Source organism: Dipteris shenzhenensis, chromosome 12, assembly GCF_047967505.1.
Source record: "Dipteris shenzhenensis isolate YYH24624 ecotype China chromosome 12, Dip_SZ_1.0, whole genome shotgun sequence".
Lineage (NCBI taxonomy): Eukaryota > Viridiplantae > Streptophyta > Polypodiopsida > Gleicheniales > Dipteridaceae > Dipteris > Dipteris shenzhenensis.
Window position 1 is genome coordinate 4,724,110 of NC_141607.1, and position 13,029 is coordinate 4,737,138.

Genomic DNA, 13,029 nt, shown 5'->3' on the forward strand with positions numbered 1-13,029 from the left:
AACTTTGCCATTGGATGTGTGTTAGCCCAAATTTGGATTACCCGGTATACTTTGCGAGCTGTCAACTAAATGAGGCCGAAGTTAACTACACCACCACTAAGAGAGGGTCTCGCCATGGTCTATGTAATAAAGAAATTCGGGCACTACTTATTAGCTAACAAGTTTGTCTTCTTTGTGGACCATCAAGCATTGTTGTACTTGGTCAATAAACCCTACATGATGGGATGCATCACTAGATGGATGTTGATCCTACTAGAATTCAACTTCACAGTCATTGAACATAAGGGCAAAACCCATGTTCTAGTTGATCACCTATCGAGGATCCCGAACGGTGAGGCTCCAACGAGAGTAGAAGATGATCTCCCTGACACTTCCCTCTTCTTCCTTGGCATCATTCTAGAATGGGCCGCCAAAATCGGCCACTACTTGGCTAATGGACTACCCCTAGCCAAGACCTTAAGGAGGATAGAGATCGTAAACTTGTTAAGGATGCAACGCCCTATTAGCTGATATTAGGCCAACTATACCGCATGGGCAAGGATGGCATATTGAGAAGATGCATGTGCGAACATGAATACATTGTGGTGCTTGAAGAAGGCCACTCAGGAATCCACTTAGGAATCATAGGAGGTCATTTCTCTACCGTTGATGTTACAACAAGTAAAGTGCTAAAAGCTGGTCTCTGGTGGCCAACACTCTTCAGAGACGTGACCGAATTCATCAAACTATGTGACCCCTGCTAGCGTATCCAAATCTCGCACAGGGCAGGCATGATGCCCCTGATCGAAATCTTGACCGACCAACCCTTTGAAAAATGGGGCATCAATTTCATTAGTCCCTTAAGCCTAGCAGGCTAAGGGAACCATGGCACGATACATCATCCTGGACACTAACTACTTCACTAAGTGGGCAGAAGGAAGAGCCACGGTAAAGGCTGATGCAAGATCCACTGCCAAGTTCTTATATGAATAAGTCATCACGGGGTTTGGATGCCCATTGGAGTTAGTCAGTGACCGAGGAACTCACTTCCTCAATGAAAACATAACAATCCTGACAAGAGAATTTATGATCATTCATAGGAAGTCAATGCCATACTACCCTAGGGCAAATGGCTTGGCCAAAAGCTCCAACAAAACATGCTATAAGATTATCACATGTATGGTAGAAGCCACTCGTACCGACTGGGCACATAAGCTCATAGTAGCGTTATGGGCCTACAGGACCTCCTACAAAGTGGCAACACATTATACCCCCTTCAAGTTAGCCTTTGGGGTAGAGGCAGTAATGCCAATGGAGTATGTAGTGTCTAGCCTCCATCTTGCCACTGTAAAAGAAAGACTCACAGAAAAATGCGCTAGTTGAATGGCTAGTCGACCTTGAAAAGTTGGAAGAGACAAGGTTGCATGTAGCCTACTCTCTTCGAGTAGAAAAGGCCCAACATAAGAAGTCATTCGATTGCAACCTCAAGAACAAGGACCTAGCAGAAGGAGACTTGGCACTCTTGTATAGTGTCCACAACACCAAATGTAAGCTTAAGTACCAAGGTATGGGTCCTTACCACGTAGTTGAGATCACTCCTCAAGGGTTGTGCCGAACAGCCACCCTTAAAGGAACAAAAATGGATGGCCACCTAAATGAAAGCAAATGCTGGGTCATTGCCATCCCAAATCACACCACCCCATTGCCATTCGAGTACCATGCCGGTTGCGGCCTTGGACACTTCACGATGACCGTCACCATCGAAGTTCAGTGTCGACTGTTGCCATTGAAGTTCAACGCCGACCATCACCAATCAAAGTTTAGCACCGACCACTGCCATACTAGTATCCCACCGGTCGGGGGGATAGGAATTCTATAAAAGTAGGCCTTTCCTACCGGGTCATTGGCCATAGCTGTTACCCTAGAACTCTATCAAAATTCACCCAAAAATCTGATAGTTTCTTGCCCCCTTCCACTACATCCCAACCAGCAAATTTATGTCCTCCTTATCTTACTCATCCATCGATTCCCTTGTCACTCAACTTCCAGTCCTATTTGTGGTGGAGGCCAAACATGACTTCTTTGAGTTCGAAGCTGACCTGGGGCTCCACCCTCGTCGTAACCCAGAGGCCATGGGCCCATTATATTCTTAAAGCACCCCTTCTGCCACAATTTGCATGCCGACCGAAATACCTGTGGAAGACTTATAGGATGAAGACACTTCCACCAGACATGCCACCCAAGAAGAGCTAGCTACAGCAAGCACACCTTCCATGAGAACACGAAAGCACACCCTGGTGCCCACTGTAGGCAAGTTACAAGATCGTGCATTCACAAGCACACTCGCCATTGGGAGAAGCATGGCTCTAAGAGCTAGATGCTTGTGTGGTACACTCACGCTTTGCTTACGAGGGTCATGACTACACCGTCCACTACCACACAATAGCAACATATGCCGCTCTTCAGGACCCCACACTCGTGGAAGCCCTCAACTTTGTAGGCTTGAGAAGAGTAGTAGCCCATCTCCCATGCCACCTAGACATGACTATGCTGGCGGAATTCCTCAAGACATACGACAGCAACACCAACATTGGTGTCTTGCGTGATGCAATAGGAAATCCCCACCACTACTAGATCAATCAGAACATGGTGCGCGCAGCGTTCAACCTGCCAATGGTTGGGGAGAAATACTCCAAGCAAAAAAAGAAGCTCGACACCCTCAAGACCTGTCACTATGATCACCACAATGCAGGGGCCGCATCCAGCTCATCACTATCCACAAGCCCGAAGTAGAGCGACCAGCAAGAGCCTTGCATGGCTCACTCAAGTGAAGCACACGGACCATCACTAGTCCATTGTGCCCAATATCTTGTTGAGAATGGTAAACTTTTAAGAGACGAACTGGGATGACTACTACTGCAGCCAGCTGAGAGATGATCTCAGCACCCATGGGAACGTCATCGGCAATCCCATGTTGTACATGCCATTCCTCTATTACTTGAAAAGTCAGCATCTGCCAGTTGGCTTTGGCCTCACCATGAAATCTGCCACCAGTCCTATACAGATCAAGCAAGAAGAGATAGAAACAAGGCCCAAGAGAGCAAGGACAATGCCAAGTGCCACTTCGGTCACTCAAGTGCAACTGGAAACAAGTCAACCACTCAACCAATATGAGGACCACCAGTTGCATGAATTCATGCAACGATAACTATGCCTACAATGGGCACGTCCTCAAGATAAGGGCAAATAGGTGCAAGGAGGGCCTATTCTCATTAAAGACCTCCCGAGTGATGACACAGTCAACATCAGTCTCCATATAGGAGCCAAAAACTACGCCGACAATCCTCGTTGCACTTTTCGTCTCAGTCTCCACCACCCCCTAGGAGACAACATCCTTAACCACCGGCACCTCTTTTACACCATGGACAGGCCTAGCAGAGGCCATACAATTTTATAGTGCACCCTAGTATAGGGTAGTGGGAGGCTATACCCACATAAAGGCAGAGCAATTGTCACATGCAGATGTGATGGAGATGAATCTCTTTGAAGCCATGGCACAACTGCCCCAAGTCGCCTGCACGATCTTACAAAGGAGGCAAGAGCAAGCCTTACAACTCTCCTCCAATCTCATCCAAGCCCAGCTCTCTATGCATGAAAGCCAGTCGATAGTGGTCGCAGCTCAGGCAATGGACCATGCCGCCATACATCAGGCCGAAGAATATTTTCACATATACGTTGCAGCTATCACCTGAACCACAAATTTCACATTTGCAATTGCACTCTACTCCATGCACACCAAAAGAGACCTGTCATAAGTGGTTTACAACATCCTTTAAAAAAGACATCTACACATGTGTGATGCAGCAATAAGTGTACTGACCCTTAAGCTTGTGCACAAAGTAAGGCTTCAACTTCTCAAAGGCCCTTTGGTGAATCTGTACCTCCGGGTGGATCTGCTTGAAGGCAAGAAAGAACTCCACCTACATTAAACATATTAGTTTGTTAGTACTAGTTAAACATATTAGTTTGTTAGTACTCATTAAAGTTATTGGAAACATTAATAGATAGGGAGTTTCAAGTTTGCCTATGCTAAGCAAAAGGATGAAAGGGATACAACTCTTATTGTTGTATGTACTAGCAAAAGAATACCTACCATTGTTCTGTTAGTGGCAAGCAGTTGACTACTTATTGAATGATGCGATTAGCTACCAAGTGCTACCAGTAGCACTCAAGTTAGAGTTAATAATTGAGTGGTGGTTATGTAATAACTAACTACTAGATACCACCTCTATTAACTATGAGTGCTGTGATTGTTGTAGCAGATCATAGCCACCACTAAATGAATTGGTATCTATCATTAGGCATCCATTGTTGGCACTTAGCTACCAAGTGCTACTAGCAGTAATAAAGTAGGAGCTCTATAAGTGGTTAAGAAATGATTTAGGAGCTACCACGTTTATTAAGTATGAGTGCTCTTATTCTTGTAGCAAGTGGCAGCCACCACGAATTGGCATGATAGCTGTCATTAGGTGCCATTACCATGGGTGGTGGCCGATTTCTTGAGTGGAAGATACCATTTGCTACCACATACAAAGGGTAAACAATTATTTGAGTGCAAGCTACCACTTGTTGCCACTAAGCAGGAGCAACAGAAACACAACACTTGCTACCAATTAATGCCACTAAGCTAGAGCAACACAAATGTAGCCCTTGGTAGCACTTGCTACCAATTTCCAATAGTAGCTATCAATTGCTACCACTAGAAATAATGCTAAGAGAGCTACTAGTCCATTGAATCCATATGTGGTAGCTACCATGTAGTAGGCAATTATTTTAGTGGAATCTACCACTTGCTACCTATAAGCGAGGCAATTATTTGAGTGGAAGCTACCACTTGCTATCACTAAGCAAGGCAAATTTTTTAGTGGAAGCCACCACTTGTTGCCACCACAGAGTGATAAAAGCCTTAACTTAGGAATATAATTTAGTTGGCAATCAAAAACAAAGTCACCTTTGAAGTGTGGTGATCAAAGGGCTTACCTGTATATCTCCAAAAGTGACCAGATTAATCATCATTAGAGGGAACATGCTACGCTCAAGATTGAAAACCTATTAAAAAATGTAAATTTGGAGATTCTTTCATTAGGTACATTGATTATTCGAGTGGAACCTACCACTTATGGCCACTAAGCGAGGCAATTATTGTTGAGATATCGAGCTCCCCACTCGCGATATGCTAGGGTGACTGTTGTGCATTTATGTCACCGACTTGTTAGCTGGAGATGCGGTTGGTACACCGCCCACGTGGATGATAGCTATCCTTATCTACACTAGTTCGTGGCTCAGTTAGTATGCCACCTTAGTTAGTTGAGTTTGGTTTGAGACCCACATATAGGGTTCTTCTATTTCTTTATACTAGAGTTCTTTTGGCTTTCACAACTAAGAAGAGGAAAACTGTTTTCAGCCTCCACCTTTGTGTGTATTCCCCCATTGTGATTGTGAGAAAGCCTCAAGTGAGACTCCTTCCCTCTCTCCCACTATCTTCACATGGTATCAGAGCCTTGTTCGTGGTAAGGAGCTCAAGAAAGCAAGCCAAGTTCATGGTGTACTGGTAAGAGGACCAGTGTTGCTTTCCTATTTCGAGTTTGGGAGCAAATCTCTGCAGGTAGCATAACCAGAAGTGCAAGAGTGCACTGTCTCAGATTGAGACGCCCTTCGCGGTGTGGCGAGAGCGCAGTATATGCTGCGGGCACTCAGAAAAAGGCCCTGTTTTTGTTGTGCGACCACTGTTCTGTGGGTCGGTGAAAAGTTGCCGCAGAAATTGCATCGTATGCCTTTGTGCAGAGATATTGGGAGTTGCAGATTCATGCTTGTTGCTTGTTGATGCAAAATCGTCACTAGGAAGTGACTGTGTGGTGAAATACCACTTTCGTCAGTTTTGCAGTTCTGCCCGTGTGAGGCAAAAGCTGTGTTTTTTGCAGTGACAGAATATTTTGCAGTGTTCTGTAATGGCATCTGATTCTCTTTCACAGATTGTCACTGAAAAGCTTGACAAGAACAACTTCCAGGCATGGAAGTTTAGAATGACGAATTTCTTGATGGGAAAAGGTTATTGGGAGTTCATTACAGGAAATGAAGAAGAACCTATTCTTCCTAATGTTCCCAGTCAACAGGAAATGCAGGCATTCAAAGGATGGCATGAGAGAGCCAGGAAAGTTATGTATTGGCTATCTATCAGTATTTCGGACTCCATGATTGTGCATATTCAGGATGCAAATACACCAAAGGAGGCATGGGATACTTTGGCAAAAATGTATAGCACAAATACGCAAGCCAGGAAAATGCAACTCAAACAGGAGTTGCACAATGTGCAGAGAGAAAATTTGAGCATAAATGACTACCACATGAAAGTGAAGAAAATTGCAGATGCACTTGCTTCCATTGGGTCGCCAGTGGATGATGACGATTTGGTTTCTGTGACCTTGAATGGTGGTCTAGGAAAGGATTATGCAAATTCCGGACATCCATTGCCGTCTGTGAAAAATTTCCAGATTTTGAGGAGTTGATTGCTCTTCTAATTTCTAAAGAGCAGAGAAATGGGGGTGCATCTTCTTCAGCAGGAACTTCAAAAGAAACTGTCTTCTACTCAAATGCTGGCAGAGGTAGAGGCAGAGGTAGAGGAGGCCGATTTGCAGGCCGTGGTAGAAATCAGAATATGCAGCAAATGCAAGAAAACCAGTCCTATGCAGGAGGACGTGGTAACTCTAGAGGCAGGGGGAGCCAAAGAGGCCGTGGTGGATGGCAGAGAGGCCAAAATGCAAATAGCAATGTTGAATGCTACTATTGTGGCAAAATGGGTCATATGGCTAAGGACTGCTATAAAAAGTAGAATGACATTATGACTGGAAAATTGCAGCAAGGCAACTATGCATCTTCTAGTAGGCAGGGTGATGACAGAAATGAGCATCTATTTATGGTGCAGCATATGACCAATTCTGTGACAAGTGCAGAAGAACGAAATGATGTGTGGTATGTTGACTCAGGTGCGTCAAACCACATGACAGGTCATGCAGAATGGATGCAAGATGCAAGGAAAATGGAAAAACCAGGATTTGTGGAGACTGGTGATGATACTGCACATCCTATTGTGCAGATTGGCAAAATTCCTTTGTCTATGCAAGATGGGAAAAAGAAATACTTGTCTGATGTATTTCATGTCCCGAACATCACCAAGAACCTGGTTTCTGTTGCTCAGATGGTTGAGCAGGGCTTGCAGGTCAGATTTAATCCTCATGGATGCTTTGTTGAGGATATGAAAAATAATGGTCGCTTGATAGCAAAAGGAAAGAAGAAGGGCAGGATGTTTACGTTGGATGCGGACATGCTTGAATTGAGTGCAACAATGTTTGCACATGGGACCGGTGTAGTTGCAGATATTGATATCTGGCACAAACGCATTGGTCATGTTAATATACAGCGACTTAAATCAATGCAAGCCCAAAATATTGTTGCAGGATTGCCTAAATTCAAGGTTGCAGAAATGCACAAGGTTTGTGAAGCCTGTCAATTTGGGAAACAGGCAAGGAAACCTTTTCCTAGGCATGTTCAAGAGAGTATAAAGCCATTGGAATTAATCCACTCTGATGTGTGGACTACAAAAGTTGCATCTATTGGAGGCTGTTACTATTTTGTCACATTTATTGATGACTTCAGAAGAAAACTGTGGGTGTATTTTATGAAAAAGAAAAGTGAAGTGTTTGGGCACTTCAAAGCTTTCAAAGCTATGGTTGAAAAAGAAACAGGCCTGCAAATAAAATGCCTAAGGTCAGATGGAGGGGGAGAGTACCTCTCAAATGAGTTTGCAAGGTTCATGCAGGAGCATGGTATAAAGCAGCAATATTCATGCAGTCATACCCCATAGCAAAATGGAATTGTAGAAAGAAAAAACAGGCATATTGGAGAGGTGTCTCGGGCTATGCTAAATGAAAAAGATCTACCAGATTATTATTGGGCTGAAGCAGTTGCTACAGCAGTCTATATAATGAACAGGACTCCCACTGCAGCAATACATGGCATGACGCTAGAGGAGATGTATACTGGTAGGAAACCAGATATTTCTCATTTGAAGATTTTTGGTTGCATTGCCTATGTCCATGTGCCAAATGAGTTGAGGTCCAAGTTGGATCCAAAAGCTGAGAAGTGCGTCTTTATTGGTTATTCTCTGCAGTAGAAAGGGTATAGATGCTATAACCCTTCTACACGTAAGTTCACAGTGAGCAGAGATGTTGTTTTTGATGAGATGAGCAGCTGGTATAAACCAGTAAATGTGATGATTGATGTAGATGCACAAAATGGTAATGCTGCACAGAATGCACAGCAGCAATCACAAAATATCAGTGGACCTAGAGTGTCCTCTACCAGTACTTCACATACTTCGCCATGGACAGGCAGATTGAGATCAGGAGAATCCCCTCAAAGCAATGCAGAGAGTGGTATGCAGGTATCACGAAAAGGAAAAGAGAAGGTAGATCAGCCCATGTTTGATGTGAATGTAGGTCACTCTTGTGTGGATGGTGAATCCAGTGGCTCAGAACAGAGCATTGATGATGAGTTGGGTATTCCTTCTGTTGTTACACCTGGAGTAAGGAAGACCAGGGATGTTTTGAGAGCACCTGGAACTGAGCCTATTTTGCGCAGGTCTACCAGGGTCAGGTATCCTGTGGATAGGCTGAAATATGATGGATTTACAGCCATTCACTATGCCTATATGGTCAAAGTGATACAGGAACCAGAACCCACTTCTTTTGAGCAAGCCATGGGAAATGAAAAATGGGAGAAAGCCATGGATGAAGAAATGGATGCCTTGGATGCAAATGCTACATGGGAATTGGTGCCTTTGCCTAAAGGCAAGAATGCAATTGGTTGTAAGTGGGTTTATAAGATCAAGCACAATGCAGATGGTTCTGTGAATAGATACAAGGCAAGATTAGTTGTCAAGGGGTATGCACAGACATATGGCATTGATTATGAAGAAACTTTCAGCCCGGTTGCAAGGATGGCAACCGTAAGAGCAGCCATTGCTATGGCTGCATCAAAGGGATGGTCTTTACATCAGATGGATGTAAAGAATGCCTTCTTGCATGGTGATTTGCAAGAAGAGGTCTTTATGGAGCAGCCAGCAGGTTATGTTCATGCTATTCATCCTGAGTTTGTTTGCAGGTTGAAGAAAGCCTTGTATGGCTTGAAGCAAGCACCTAGAGCATGGTCTGACAAGATAGGACAGTATCTTGTCACTATTGGCTTTCAGATTTCCAAGGCAGATTTCTCACTCTGTGAGAAAAACAGAGAAAGGGATTATGCTGCTGGTCATTTATGTTGATGATTTGATCATCACAGGTGATAGTGATGAAGATATCCTTCATGTGAAAATGCTATTGAGGCAGAAGTTTGAAATGAAGGATTTGGGAGAGCTGCGTTATTTCTTGGGCATTGAGGTGATTAGATCACCAAGTGGGATACAGCTCTTACAGAGGCAGTATGGATTGGACATTCTGTCCAAATATGGGATGACAAGCTGTAAGCCTATTTCAGTTCCTTTGGAGCAGAATGTGAAGCTGAGCGCAGATGCAGGTGAGCTTCTGGAGGACCCTACTATGTATAGACGCATAGTAGGAAGTTTGATTTACATGACTATTACCAGGCCAGATTTGAGCTATGCTGTTTGTTGGGTTGGTAAGTCAGTTTATGCAGGCTCCAAGGAAACCGCATTTGGATGCGGCTAGACGCATACTCAGGTATGTGAAGTCCACATTGCAGTATAAACTATTTTATGAGGCTGGGGTTCAGATACAGTTACATGGATACACTGATGCTGATTGGACTGGTAGCATTTCTGATAGACGATCTACCAGTGGATATGTGTTCTCTTTTGGGAGTGTTGCAGTCACTTGGAGCAGCAAGAAACAGCCTACAGTTGCCTTGTCAAGCACAGAGGCTGAGTACAGGGGTGCAGCAATGGCTACATGTGAGGTAGCTTGGTTGCATAAGCTACTCTATGATATGCATCAGTCTACAGATGGGCCAGTTGTCATTTATTGTGACAACATGAGCAGTATACACTTGGCAAAGAACCCAGTCTTTCATGCTAGAACAAAGCACATTGAGGTGCATTATCACTATGTGCGGGAGAAAGTGTTACTAGGTCTTATTGATCTAGTTTATGTCAGCACAGAGGATCAGGTAGCTGACATCTTCACAAAAGCATTGGGCGCAGAGAAGCTGCGCAAGTTCAGAGACCTGCTTGGTGTGCAGGAATTGGGATTGAGCTTGAGGGGGAGTGTTGAGATATCGAGCTCCACTCGCGATATGCCAGGGTGACTGTTGTGCATTTATGTCACCGACTTGTTAGTTGGAGATGCGGTTGGTAGACCGCCCATGAATAATAGCTGGATGATAGCTATCCTTATCTACACTAGTTCGTGGCTCAGTTAGTATGCCACCTTAGTTAGTTGAGTTTGGTTTGAGACCCACATATAGGGTTCTTCTATTTCTTTGTACTAGAGTTCTTTTGGCTTTCACAACTAAGAAGAGGAAAACTGTTCTCAGCCTCCACCTTTGTGTGTATTCCCCCATTGTGATTGTGAGAAAGCCTCAAGTGAGACTCCTTCCCTCTCTCCCACTATCTTCACAATTATTTTAGTGGAAGTTACCACTTGTTGCCACTAAGCGAGGCAATGATTTGAGTGGAAGCTACTACTTCCTACCACTAAGTGAGAGAAGCCATATCTCAGAAAGACAATTTAGTTGATAATCAAGAACAAATTCAGTTTTGAAGTATGGTGACCAAAGGGTTTATCTGTACATCTCCAAAGGTGACCAGATTAAACATCATTGGATGGAACATGATGCACTCAAGATTCAACGCTTATTAAAAAATGTAACTTACGAGATGCTTTCATCAGCTACATTGATTGAGTACGTGTTTTCACTCAATACGTGGCACTTAATTCAGGTTACAGCTATAAGTCATAGCAATTTAGGCCATGGTAGCCACCATGTAGCTACCAAAAGGTAGAGCAGTGATCATCTAACAACACAATAGTAATGAATATGTACTTATTTGCAGCAAGTCATAATGGTAGCTATAGTGAATGGTAGCTAAATTGTAGGTAACAAAAACAAAACCTAAAAGCCACCATCACCTTTTTAACAACATACCATAGAGAAGTAAGGAATAAGCTTATGATTCTTAAAGGGATACAACTTGAAGGAATATCACCAACCTGAGGCTACTCAAGAAAATGCATTGGGTGTTTCTTGCAAGTCTTGTTCCCTGTATGCTTTCGATAGACATCCTTCTTATTGGGCAAGACACATGTATTATTGGTCCATAATGATAGCACTAACTCCTTCACCTCTTCTATAATTGCACCCTTTATATGTGGTTGTCTTTCACACAAATGCAGTGGTATCATCTCCTCACACATTCGAGATCTAGCAACATAGAAATTCCTTCGATGCACACCTAGAAGTCTTAATGCAGCTGCAATATTTGGTTTCCTGGCTTGGTATTTGGTATTCATGATCATCATCATGCTCGCCCTCTTCAAAAACAAATCTTTAGAGCTTTTGGGATTTTTCATGTACTTGAGGGTGTTTTGAAGGCCGCTTATCAATAAACCTTTTTCATGATCTGCCACTACCTGTGAACATGAACCCTACAACTCTCAAAATATTGGGTGCTTAATAACACTCCTGGCAATTTCAACCTTTGCCTACTCATGTAGACCTTGTGTAGGTTGCTTGAAGTACCTCACAACATCAAGAGAAATCTTTTGATGCTTTGCAACATTCAAGTCCATGGAGTTTGCTTGCAGATTCACCTTAAGTCAGTATTCATGCTTTCTCTTTACCTCACACTCCTTGTTCATAAGAGCATGTTTGCATGTCCCACATTCTAGTGAGCCACCAAAATGACACACAATGCATAGGTTCATCTTAGTATGCATTTTTGCAACAATGAAAACATCCAAAGCAAAAACAAGCTCCCCATGATTGTATAGTTGCAATAGTGAGGAACAATCCTTTTTTCTTTTGCAGAGAAATGATGTATTTGTATTTATAATTCTTGAATGGTCATAACATTTAGTACATAGGCCATACAGGGTAGTCTTCCAAGAGAACCAGGAAACCAAAACAGTAGAACCAGCCTAAAGTGTAGCAATTTCGAGTCACATGATCTAATATCTTCAGATGAGCACAAGCCACAGATTGAGGTTCTCAGTAATCTTGTTGATGGACTCATTGCACTTTCATAATTTTTGCTGTCTACCGAGCCACCATTCTCTTAATTTTTGCAATGTTTGTGCCTACAACCAAAAGCTTTTAGGTGCTTTTAGTTGCACCCAAATTCTTTTGGCATCAGAATTGCGTTGCTATGTTAAAAAGAGCCAAATATAAATAATGATTCCAAGAAATTATCATCACTTGTCGATGCACTAAACACTCTCTTACCACATTTTTTCATGCCTGCATTTTCAGCATTTTTTGCCAAAATGCCTTCGAAGCTCAGGTCTTTGGCATGGAGTTTCACTACACAAGGAAATAATGGTAAGCTGAATAGAAATTGAGAGGTTTTAAAGCATATAAAAACTGAGAGTTCTCTGGTGTGGAGTTTCACTACACAAGGAAATAACGATAAGCTGAATAGAAAGGTGCAAACCTCTCATTTTTTATGATGTCCCAAGAGAATGCTACTAATGATGGTGCCGTGCACACCAATTCACAGTGGAGAGGTCTTGGAGAGGGAACATTGTGTGGAAAGGGAATAGTGTGATGTGGATGTGTAGAGAGAATAGATAGATCTGAGAGACAAATTACGTCTAAGAGAGAGCCCATGTGTGTGAGAGAGAGATTTGAGCTGCAAACTGAGCAAAATTCAAACCATGGTCATTAACTGTAGCATAATTTTGGTCATTAGGAGGGGCATCAATGGAAAGATTGTAAGTATCATTAAACAAGTAGATGATACACTTGACCAACTTATGGAAG